General features: G+C 35.8%; 1 protein-coding gene across 1 annotated transcript in view; it reads right to left on the bottom strand.

Annotated features, from left to right (window-relative positions):
• LOC121634438 (cytidine monophosphate-N-acetylneuraminic acid hydroxylase-like) overlaps positions 1–1,123 on the bottom strand; it is a 28,003-nt gene extending 26,880 nt beyond the window's left edge. Inside the window, exon 1 of the mRNA XM_041977065.1 lies at positions 976–1,123. The gene's annotated coding sequence lies outside the window, so the exon portion shown is untranslated. The remainder of the gene's footprint in view (positions 1–975) is intronic.
• Between the last annotated feature and the right edge of the window lie 10,920 nt (positions 1,124–12,043).

The following is a 12,043-nucleotide window of genomic DNA, read 5'->3' as shown; positions in this document are numbered from 1 at the left end:
GATAATATTTGAAATTGTGTAATAATCTTAATGATGTCAGAAAACCTTTATGAGCCTTAGTCTCATAATTCCACTTCCTGATAGATAACTTGCAGGTCTGTTAATGCATTTTCTATACCTGCTTTATGGTCACTCACATTCACTTTCACAGTCAATATAGAATCACTAATATAGATTTTTTTTTTTTTTTTTTTTTTTTTTTTAACATTGGGAGATTCAACCAGGACATTATTTTACTCTGTTGTTTCACTTTTATGTAGAATAAAATAGACACACACGGCGGAGTGCCCAGTATGAACCAAACTATTGGCCTGGTGTAGCTGGTGAACCCGGCGCACACGCACCTGATGGAAATTGAGGGCCGCATAGGGTGGTTGCATTTACTTTATTGTCGCATTTCTCACTCTACTGGGCGCGTGTTAAATCAATTATCTTGAACTTTGAATGTTTAATGGAGGAAGAAGCGAATAATTCATCTTAAACTAATGCAAAACATTTCCCACCGTCAACGCGCTCCAAAAACACGCGCACATTTGTTTTATGCTAAACAGAATGGTGGATTTGTAACCAGTGGCTGATTTTTAAATAAATAAATAAAACGCGTCTACAGACTGATAACTTCCCAGCACAGGACTGAACGCAGAATTTATCCCAACCAGCAACTTATCGGACTTTTTTATGAAGCTGTATTAATTAATTTTATTGCTTTTTCTCTCTTTTATTGAATGTTTCTTGGTGTAGTAGAGTAATTTACCAGTTAGAGTAAATAAAGTAGCTACATTTATAATCATATAATGGAACAAAAACGTTTTAAATAAATAAAGAAACTTTTTTTTGCTAAATAAATACCTCGTACGTAAGTTAAAGAGATTTATAATAAAAGCGACATTTCTTGATCGCGATTACCGGACAGCATTGCCGCTGTGAACAGGGTCTTCAGGTGAATTTTAAAAGTAGTAACCACATCTCACTTACCTTAAAAAAGACGTTTTTTTCTCAAAAGTCTGTCAGATGGTTCTTTCTTCAGATGTGCAAAGTAATCCTACAGGCACGTCAGGGTGATGATAATTAAAAGTTATGACCTGTTTGAGCTTTCCTTCCTCCTTCTCACCACCACCCTGCACTTTCAACCAGCAGTGTGCATTGTGGTATGGGAGGTACCAGATATGAGGCAGTTGCAATAGCAGCACGTTTTTCCCCCTCACACCCAGCCAGTGATCAAAGCTTCTGTATCATCAAGAAATGTTTATTTTGCCTTAAAATTACTTAATTAAATAGAATAAATCTTCTCTGCAATTTTATAATTCTAACCTGCCAAAAATCATTTATATATTTTTTATCTTCTAATGTTAATTTCCTTATAGTTCATCAAATGTATTTATCTAGCACATTTAAAAAACACCAAAGTGACTAAAGTGCTATCAATATATTTACAGATGACAAGGTAATGTCATAAGAAATAATAAAAAATGTAAACAGCAGAAGTACAAAGTAAGGAGATCTAAAGATAAAGGTACAATATTTTAAAGACTAAGTTGACCTAATTTGTACTAAATGAATTTTCTGAAAGTGAATCAGGGAATCTTAAGGCAGAATTAATATTTCAGCTGTCGAAACTATTATGGCCCTTTTCTGAAGGCAATAATCTGATACAACTGACTGTAATGCTCCCTTAATGCTGAAAACTACTGGGTGGGCTGTAAAATGTAAAATTAAAGCAATTCAACGCAGAATATTAAATCTGAAAGTATTAAACTAGGGACAACAGTCACCTTGTGGAAAGTGGAAAACGAATGTTTTATTATTATGATGCATTTCTGGCGATATTACACCATGAAAATAGCTTGATATATAATAATCAATGGCACAGAGGTGTTAAATGATCCAAAGTCATGGACAGAAATTCAATGGAGATTCAAAGATCACTTGCATAAGTCAGTTTCATGACCACAGAAACCAAGTTAAATCGAGGAACAGCATCAGGAAGTTGATGTAGAGGTTTGCGTGCTGGAGAAAATTACGGATTAGTTGAGTTTAGAAATTTGTGTGGAAACCCGTTGCCATATAGTTTTTATAAATGCTGAAACTGAACATGTCAAGTTATATCAACATGAGCGACCATTAGACTACTCAAACCCAGTTATCTAATTTTCTCTATACTCTGTTTGAACTAACAGTCTTTAATAATATCTATGCAAATTGTTTAGCTCTTTCACTGAACTTTGTCATGCACCATCCAATGATGACGTCAACATAAATTTCTTTGCAACAGTTAAGTGATCCGGAATTGTTATCTACTGAACTGACAAGAAAGGATGAAAAGGGTGAAAGTAAACTACGCCTCATCGTCCTTCTGCCTATGACCTACTTTCCGTGGTATTAAGTATGGTTGGTGGTGAGCTTGTTTTCCTGTACTGTCTCTTTCAGTCATGGCAACAACTTCAAAGTTCAAACAGTTCAGAACTTTCTAACATTGTCTAATTGTTAACATAGCAAAGGAATTAAAACACATAATTTAAATACGGCGATAAAAAAAAGTTAAATATAAGCTGAATCTGAATTTCCCATGAGCCTTTGTGGTCCAGATATGTTGAGTTTTGAAAGTAGCCCCGCCACCTTGACAGAAACGTAACATGTTCTGTTTTCTCTGCTAATCATTATTATTATTCTGCGTGATGTAGAAAATTAACTAGGTAATGGGACCATTTTACGGAAGCGTGGAGCTGTCACCTAAATAAAAAAAAATCGGACCTTGTAACGTGATACGTTTCACGTTTTTACAATAAACTTATAACGTGATAAGTTTATTATAAGACCATGGCCTGTACTGTACGAAGATGTTGTTATGACCTATATTGGAGCAAAATACATTTTATGGAAAATATACTCATCAAGCAGAAACATTTCAGTTCTTTTTGACAATGATTAATTGGTCTACTCTGGTTTATTGTTGTACATAAATGTGGGACAGTTATGAGAAACACGTAGGTCACCTGCCTGAACGCAGTGAGACGGTGCGTGCCTGTGTGTCTGAATTGCCACAGAGCAGGCATCCCCAACTTGGGACCTCTTGAGCCAGTGTCCTGCAGGTTTTCAGTATGTCCATACTGCAGCACACCTGACTCAAATAATGGGTCGTTAAGAGGCTGGTGCAGACCTGGTTTATTATTTCCAGAGAAATTCCTAATTTACTACATGGGATTAAGTTTTACTTCACTGGAGAGATTTCATGAAGCTTGAAGGACACTTGTTGACGTTGCACCCTGCAAATATAATAAAGGGGGTTAATTTCTGTGACTTGCAAACCACAGCAGCACAAAATTGAGACAAAAGTTGGCCACATTTTAATGTATGGTTGATTCTTTTATTATAATGTCCATGATGAAAACAGGTGACCCATAATGTCACAAGATTTTGGATTTAGGTGTGTATCCTGTTTAACTTCCCTTTCTCTCCTATGTTTGACGTTAATATCCTTTGTCAATATGAGTGGACGAGGCTGTTTTCCATCAGTTCCTCATCCCTGCTGTTTAACACTGTTGTTTAAACTGATACAAGTAACAATTTTCCTGTAAGTTCAAATCAAACTTTATTTGAAAAGCACTATTAATACAAAAGCAACGCAAAGAGCTTCACACAATAAATACAATTTTTGAATATAAATAAAAACACAAACCTTAACACACTCAGGTATTAAACTTCTAAGTAGAAGAACACTCACCTAAGCATACTTTCTTTTTTAAACACATCATCACACTAATGTCAAGCACACACACCCCTCCTTGTACAAATAAACCCTGACTTCTAGGTTCAGTCGCACTAACTGAAACATCAATATAAAACTATAACCTGACTATAACTATATATATATATATATATATATATATATATATATATATATATATATATAACTGTAACATCTGTCAGTGGCTGTTCAGTGGTTAATTAAAGTGCAGCTGCTAATCATTTCACATCAAACCTTATTTATAAAGTGTTTTTCTTGCCAAAGGCAACACAAAGTGCTTTACATGATGAAAAAAGTGTTTGCATATTAAAGTAAAACAAGTTTTCACACACTATATGACATAGCAATTTAAAAACACACCCGTCATTGTGTCTCTCATGAATACAAATACTGTTTAATATTTATCTGCAAATAAATGTATAATGAAAAAAAATGTGACAAACATTACCATTGTGGGGGTTAAGCCATCACAGATCACAGAAGTACTGGGGGGAACACAAGGGACACGATCCCCCACCCTTCAATAAAGTTGCCCCCCCACCACACCATGTGTAAACACAAAATATAAATATATACATAATTTATGTATATATATTGTGTAAACACACACACACACACACACACACACACACACACACACACACACACACACATATATATATATATATATATATATATATTTATATATAAATAAATATATATATATTTTTTAAACAAAAATATAGTAATGTTCACTGTGGTTTTACTGGGTCTGTTTGTTAGATATGTATGTAGACATGTCATGTAAGGAATAGTTGTTGGGCCTGCAAGTATAAATTAGTTTAAAAATTTATATTTTCTTTACTCATCTCAAGCCCTTTAAAAAAAAAAGATTTTCCTAATTTATTTGGCAAGGTATTTGTATAGCACATTTCATGTACAGGTACAAGACAATTCTAAGTGCTTTACATAAAAACATTAAAAGCATTACAAGTGATGCAATAAAGTATTAAATAGTAGTAAAAGGCAGCAACCAATAGAAAAAAAATCACAATAAAATCCTAAATTAAAATTATTAAGAGCAGATTAGGCTTAAAGTTACCATGGAGATTTCATGCATAGGCACATAAGAAAAAAGTGTTTTTACATGGATTTAAAAGTGTTTACACTAGTGCAGGCATCACCAAAATGTGAACCTGTTGAACCACTGTCCTGCAGACTTTTCATGTTTACCTGCTGCAATACACTTGAGTCAAATTATTAAAGGGTCATTAAAGAAACAGGGAAATGTCTAAAACCTGCAGGACAGGTGGTGATCCTGCACTAAAGGCCAGCATTGGCCTTCCTCTCTACATTCAGGGGAAAAAATGCTATGAACTGTAGTATTAGTTTTTAATTTTATCTGTGAGTCAAGATAGATTTGTGTTTACATTAAAAACTCTTGGATACAACATGCAACATACATATTTATATTCTGAATAAATTTCCATGCTCATCTACAGGTTTTCCAAATTTAATAAAGCGATGAAATTGTCCAGAGGAGAGGGGGAGAGCATTTGTCAGTTTAAGCTATAGATCAGAGCTGTTACTAAATGCTGGTAGATAAAGGGTAAGTATGGCTTTTAAATTCCTTGGATTTTATGATACAGTCGTCTAAGCAGACAAGACAGCAGGCATCACCTGGTAATTTACTCATTACAGCTAAAGGTGATGTTGGCTGATGTACCATATATAAGCGGTGCCTACCATAATGTGTCATATATCAGTGCAAAGCTGTGCTTCTCAGCTTTCAGAATCTGTTGGAAGTACATGGATAAAAATGTTACTGTTTATTGTCCACCCCAAAAATGAAATGGGATTTTCACCACTGGGCATGACAGAATCATAACTTTTTTTTTACAGCAAGTCATTAAAAATGACATTTATCAAAAATTAAATATTAAGTCAAGTGTATGAGGCTCGCAGCATACAGGTTAACAAATTGAAGGTATTTTTGGAATGATAGGTTAATATGCTTACTGATATGGGTTGCATCTTGTCCTTTGCATAAACATAATTACTTCTATCAGAAGGAAAGCTTCGACTGGGTTGTTAGCTTGCAATTATGAGCATTAGAATTAACACTATGATGTTGTTACTAAAGACACAGTAAAGACTAAATTTTTTTCCCCTGCAATGTGCTGATATTTTAAACTTTTTATTTAACATGACTGAATACACACACCTGTCCATGTTATATGTTTCTTGCCTAATAGCAGCTGGGATAGGCTCCAGGCTTTCTGCTGTCCTACAGTGGAAAATGCTGATATAGCCAATGGATGAATGGACAGATAAATACACACTTTTATTAAGTATGTGATTTGTTCAATCCAGTGTCTTACCATTAAATATAACAGAAAGTCCTTTGAGGAAAAATTTAAGATGAATAAACTATGAAATCTAATTGGTTAACTTTACTGAAAACACGTTTAGCTTAAAAATTAAAATTAGAATGGAAATTGTGTGATCTGCATTTTTTTATTCTAGTACACAAAGAATGATTTCTAGTCTGCACAAAGAACAGTATCACTTATATGCATTTGTTGTTTACTTTGGGACACAGCCATTTAATTTATGAAGGACATTCTGAGTAGAAATAATTACACATAAATTATGTCAAAACCAAACTTTTTGATAACTTGTTTATTGTTCCAAATTTAACAAACTGAATTCAATATTCATCCAATTACACACAGTGAAATTTAGAGATTTACTAGAGTACAACTTAAGTAAAATTATGTACAAAGCAAATACTAACCAAATACCTTTCTGTATCCAGAAACTGTTTAAAAAGAGGAATAAAAATGATGAACTCAGAGGAAACCATATGTTTAGCTAATCAAAGCAATGGACAAAAACATCAAAATGTGGAGCTATTCTTCTGACAACAGAAAAATTAACTCATTTAAAAAAAAGAAAGATAGATAGAAATGACAAAATAATTAAGCATCATGACGAATTAAATCCAAAAGATCCTAAAGTAGCATTTTTTAAAAGTGCTTGAACTATAGTGTGTACCGTACAGCCATCCTCACCTCTGTCAATATTTAGCTAGCTGTGGCAGCAGATCTTGAAATAATTATATGAAAAACCTTTTATTGCCCCTCAACTTGCACAAATTCAAAACTTCAAACACATTTAAGTAAATGAATTACAAGTTTTCTTACTTGATTACACAGGAATTTCTGTCTCCACACAGGTGTCCGACCTCACAGTTATGAAAAGAGTTGTTATTTTATCAAATTACCAGACTCCAATGCCATCCATGAGTGGGGATGGTGATTTTGACACAGTGATCCAGTGTTTACAACCATCTATTTAATGGACTTTGTCCAACCAACTATAAATTGCTAGAGGTATGTGATAGATTATCACACACAGACAGAAATTTTATGGTTCAGAAACACTATAAATTATAAAATGACAATGATAATGATGTACTTTTATTGCAATGGTTTATCACTGTGGTTGCAATTCTACCTGTTAATAGTTATATTTTTCTTCATGATTTCATTAAGTTAATTAATATAAGTAGTGGATTTCTTGTATAGGTGGAAAAATATAACCACATAAGCTTATTCCAATCGTTTCTGTGGTATATGTTGTTTTTGAGCATACTTGAAGCACATGGGAGTTTTGGTGATGTAATGAGTTTCAGGAAAGACTTGGAAAAATGTCGACAGCAAAACAAAACAGACCTGTGGCGGATAGATTTTTTTATTGCAAGCTGAAAGAGTTAAGGATTATTGAGCATCTCAATGTTCAAAAGGTTAAAAAAAATCTTCTGATTTAGTATGCATTGTGCATGTCAAAAGTGTTATGATCATATCAGGGGGGACATAATAATGGTGAAGCTGTTTCTGACTAACTGAAACCACCCCAGAGCATAACACTGCCCTCAAGAGTTTGTACAATAGATGTGATGAATGTAATGCTTTATCTGCTGCTCTTCTTACCCTGATGCACCCGTAACTCTGGCACAGTGTAAATGGACTCGTCAAGTTCCACATTCAAATCTCTATGCTCCAAAACAACTTGAAGCTTTTTCCCCTCTTATTAGCCACTCTGACATGTGGTTTTCATAAGACTACAAAGCTATGTTGGCTTAAGTACAGAATGGATGGATGGATACAGAATGGATGGATGGATGGCACAAATGTTTTTGTTTTTTTTTAAATTAGATATATTTCTCATTTTGTTTGATCCTGTTCGGCTTCCCTCCTCCCTCCATAGTTTGGAATCAGCTGGTGCTGCCTCTGGAGTTTTTAGTAGCTAATTTTTAATTAATTGTGAGCCACTGTTGGGGATCTGGCCCTTTGTTTATTTGTGGTTATTGTTTGTTTTATCACTTGGGGCTTGCGTGTGCGTGCTTGAGTGTGGGGGAGCATGTGGTGATTTTCTTTTGGTTTTTTTAAGTTAAAGTAGGACCGCTCCCCACCAGTAAGGTTGTTTTTTCAAAGGACTTTCCTAATCTTTCAGAGTATCCAGAGGCGGTACCAGGGCTAGTGAATGTGGTTTAGGATTGAAAATGGATCTGTTCAAATAAATCACTTTGATGCTACCCCTCTGCTCGTGTTTGTTGTGTCACACTGATGTTTGAATTTTTCAAAGGCAAGGTGATCTGGTAGTGACCATCAACGTGTTTAGCTGACTTTCTGACCATGTTCATGAACCTTAGGTATTCTCTGGACAGATCCACTTGCTCCTCCACTGCAGATTCTGGAAAATCCATCTTAAATTGCTATTGCCACAGTTCATCCAAATTTAAAATGGCCACACTGTTCAGTTACTGGCTGCCCACAATAATTGGTCTCTCCACTGTTTCAGTGGTCCCTTTACTGTCCAACCCAGGACCATCCTTACGCCTTAGGATCCATTATGTTCACTGCGGATGACTTCCAGTGGTTCCATGGCTCGTGGAACAATTATTCCGATCAGCAACTCAATTCCAGCCTCAATCTGTGGTAAGGAGAGGCATTTTAAATATGGCCACCTTGTCAGATTCTTGTTCGTAGGTATGTTTGCTTTGTAGACTGGCATTGACGACTGAGTGTATGTTTTTGGTAACTCAATAAAATAAATCTTCAAGTTCTGGCATGATGTAGCTACTGACCACCTTCTCCTGCCCCATGGTCCTTAGAAGAATGTTGGCTCTTTTCCCAGACAAATTGAGCTTCTGCTTCAAACACTGCAGTACTTCCCTGGTCCAAAAAGGCATACGTGAGAATATTTTATTACCCTTCTTCGCCTTCACTTGAACAGGAAGCTTAAAATGTCTCTCTCCTGCCCCTGTAAGCCCACTGAATACCAAGGAGTTTGTTTATGTTTGTTTATTGAGATCCCCATTAGCATCAGCAGCATGCTGCATCAGCTATTCTTCCTGGGGTCAGTTTACAGTAGAAAAAGTGTACAATTCACATTTTTCACAGATTACAAATTAAATATTAAAATGACATTTTGATCATCTTACTTTTTCGACTAATACAATATTAATTCCCATACATTGTCATAATTTATACATTAATTTACAATGTAGTCATACTTATCTTATATACTATCATACTAAAATACACTCGAACATTATTCAATTTAAATCTGATTATTTTTATAGTATATTTTCAGTTGCTTTGCATTGCATTGTTTTGTAATATTTTGTGGTAGTGAGTTCCACTCATGCATGGCTCTAAACATCACTGTGGCTTAAACTTGTTTTACTCTTTGGTAGAGGGAAACACAGCCCTACTGCGTGCCTTGTCGAGTAATTATTGTGTATATATATTATTGTGTGTATTTGCTAAACGGAAGTTTCAGGTAAAACATAAATTGTGTTTTTGTCATAATATTATTTTAAAAATTAATCGGTGAATATAACCATCTATCCTTTACCCATAACCAGGAGAGTCAATGTGCATTTTAGCAACATTTGTCATAAAACCACATTTCAGAGCTACACGTGCTGCTTTGTTTTGTACCAACTGTAATTTTCTGATATTGTTAAATGATGTATTTGCCCAAACCACAGAACAATAATCCAGATGAGACAAAACTAGAGTTTGAATGACATATGGGATTGTTTGCTTAGTTAAGTTGTCCACTGTCCCTTGGATGCTTCTCTCAGCTGGTTCTGTTATTGCCACACAGTCCTTATGGAGCACAGTAGGATGTTTTTGGCCACACTTCAAGCAAGAATTCCTCCCTGCAATGTTTGCACCCTTTCCTTTCAGAAAGTCAATTCTCTCCTTGTGGGTCATTTTTTTCCAATCGAGCACACACATATAATGTGTGTCTTCAACTGCAGCAGGGACAGATCCTGATGGCTGGTAATTTCATGTCCTTGGCCTTATTCACAGGTTGGGCAGGTCCCATGCGTGGCACCTCTGGTGGTCTTGGAGTTTGTAGGGCAGTTTTTTGATGATTTCCAACATAATTGTGGGTGTATCCAGATCACTTAAATATTGCACATCTTCCATGGCATTATAGCAAGAAAGAGGCTACTCCTGGTGGGCCTTCACATCCTCTGTTTTAATAGTGGGCCATGACAGCTCTTTCCATGTATGCTGCTGCCACCTTTTGCTCATTGCCATAGTGCTCTCTCAACAGAGCCTTTTGCCTTCACATATCCTCTGTCTGACTCAATATGTGGAAGCAGCTCCTCACCAGCTCCTTTGCATGCCCTCTAGTGTACTGTTCAAGGAAATAAAGTCTATCACAGTTATTGGTGTTTTGCTCGACTCAATTTTCAAAAGCTTTAATAAATTAATGGTATTTGAGTGTATTACTATCAAAAATGGGAATTTCCCTTTTCGGGAGTGCTGAGAGGCATTATTGTTGCATCAGGACTGTAGTAATTTCATTTTGTTTCTGCATTATATCCAACACATTGTAATTTTGTGATGCGTCAGCTTGTAATGTTGGTCACGGGATTATCAGGGGTCATTAGATAACATTGGAGAATATAAGAAGGATCTGGGGGCTGTTTTATGTCCATTTCTCCACCTGATCTTTAAATCCATCACTGTAATCTATAATGCAAGAAAACCAGTCATTTTGAATTTTATATTCATCATTGGGAAGTAGTAGTAATAACTCATTGTGCCGGTCTGTGGCTTTTTTTTACACATCGCATTCAAAATTGTTCAGTTGTGAGATTTCAGAAGAATTTTCTTTTGATTTCATGTGTGTTTTTGTCTGCGGAATTAGCCCTTTAATTTTATTAACAGCACTTTTGCCCTCATGCTGATGCCATTCAATTTTCTTTTTCTTTTTCATATTTTCCAGATATTTTTTCAGATTTTTCAGATAAAGGTGCTTTAGAAATCAGGCATTGTGAAGTACACTGTGAGATGCCATCACTCACCAACCAATAATCCAGTCTTTAATTATTTGTTTGTTTTGTTTCGCCATTGCTTTGACTTTGGCTTTGAACTCTTTCACTCCTTCCGCATTAAATTCTCCTGCTTTAGCCAAGCTAATAAGCATAGTGCTACTTTGAGTAGCTTGTTGTTTTAGCTCAGCTAGCTTAACATCCACCATCTCTAACTTTGTCAGTGTTATTCTGATGAGAGTCCACTTTTTCTCCGAGTTTAGTAATTGTATTCATTACATCCTTTAAAGATAACTCACCCTGCCCCGTTTTTCTGCCTATATAGATTTCTTTTCCAGAGGTGTTTTCATTGGAGTTGACAGACATGAGTCATCCCCCCGATCTCTTTTAGACGCCGCAGTTACCTCCATTGCATAATCATGTTCAGCAACTACGTTGCTCCCTCTTCTTTTAACTCCAGCCGGTGATTTATCCTTATCTTTAGAGTCAAAAACCAGTTTCACTTGTTTAAAAGCGTTTGATTTAGCCATTACAGTCATTTGGGTGAAAGATTAAACGTAAAAGTAAAACATTTGGGACTTTTTAAAGAGCTCTGGTCAGTGCAGCCACTCAATCCATCATCTTGCCTTTTCCTCAGTTTCCGCACTTTGAAGTGTGCAGACCCTGAATTGTATATCGAGGGCTCTGTGTGCTCAGAGGACAACGTGGATGTTCATGACATAGAGCTGATGCAGTACATCAACGTGGACTGCTCCAAACTGAAGAGGCTGCTACAAGAAACAGTGCTGAAGTTCTATGCCCCCTAGTGTTATAATAAAGTTTCAATTGGTTGAACTATGATTAAACAATCCGGTGGCCCAGACACTAGTTACCATGCAAAGTGAGTCCTGCTAATGCAGGCACACATTTATACACAGTAAATAGCCCAAACTCCAGGGTGTTATTTTAAAGTTTTA

The sequence above is a fragment of the Melanotaenia boesemani genome, chromosome 23, assembly GCF_017639745.1.
Source record: "Melanotaenia boesemani isolate fMelBoe1 chromosome 23, fMelBoe1.pri, whole genome shotgun sequence".
NCBI lineage: Eukaryota > Metazoa > Chordata > Actinopteri > Atheriniformes > Melanotaeniidae > Melanotaenia > Melanotaenia boesemani.
Note: the sequence above shows the minus strand (reverse complement) of the source record. Positions and strands in the feature narration are given on the sequence as shown.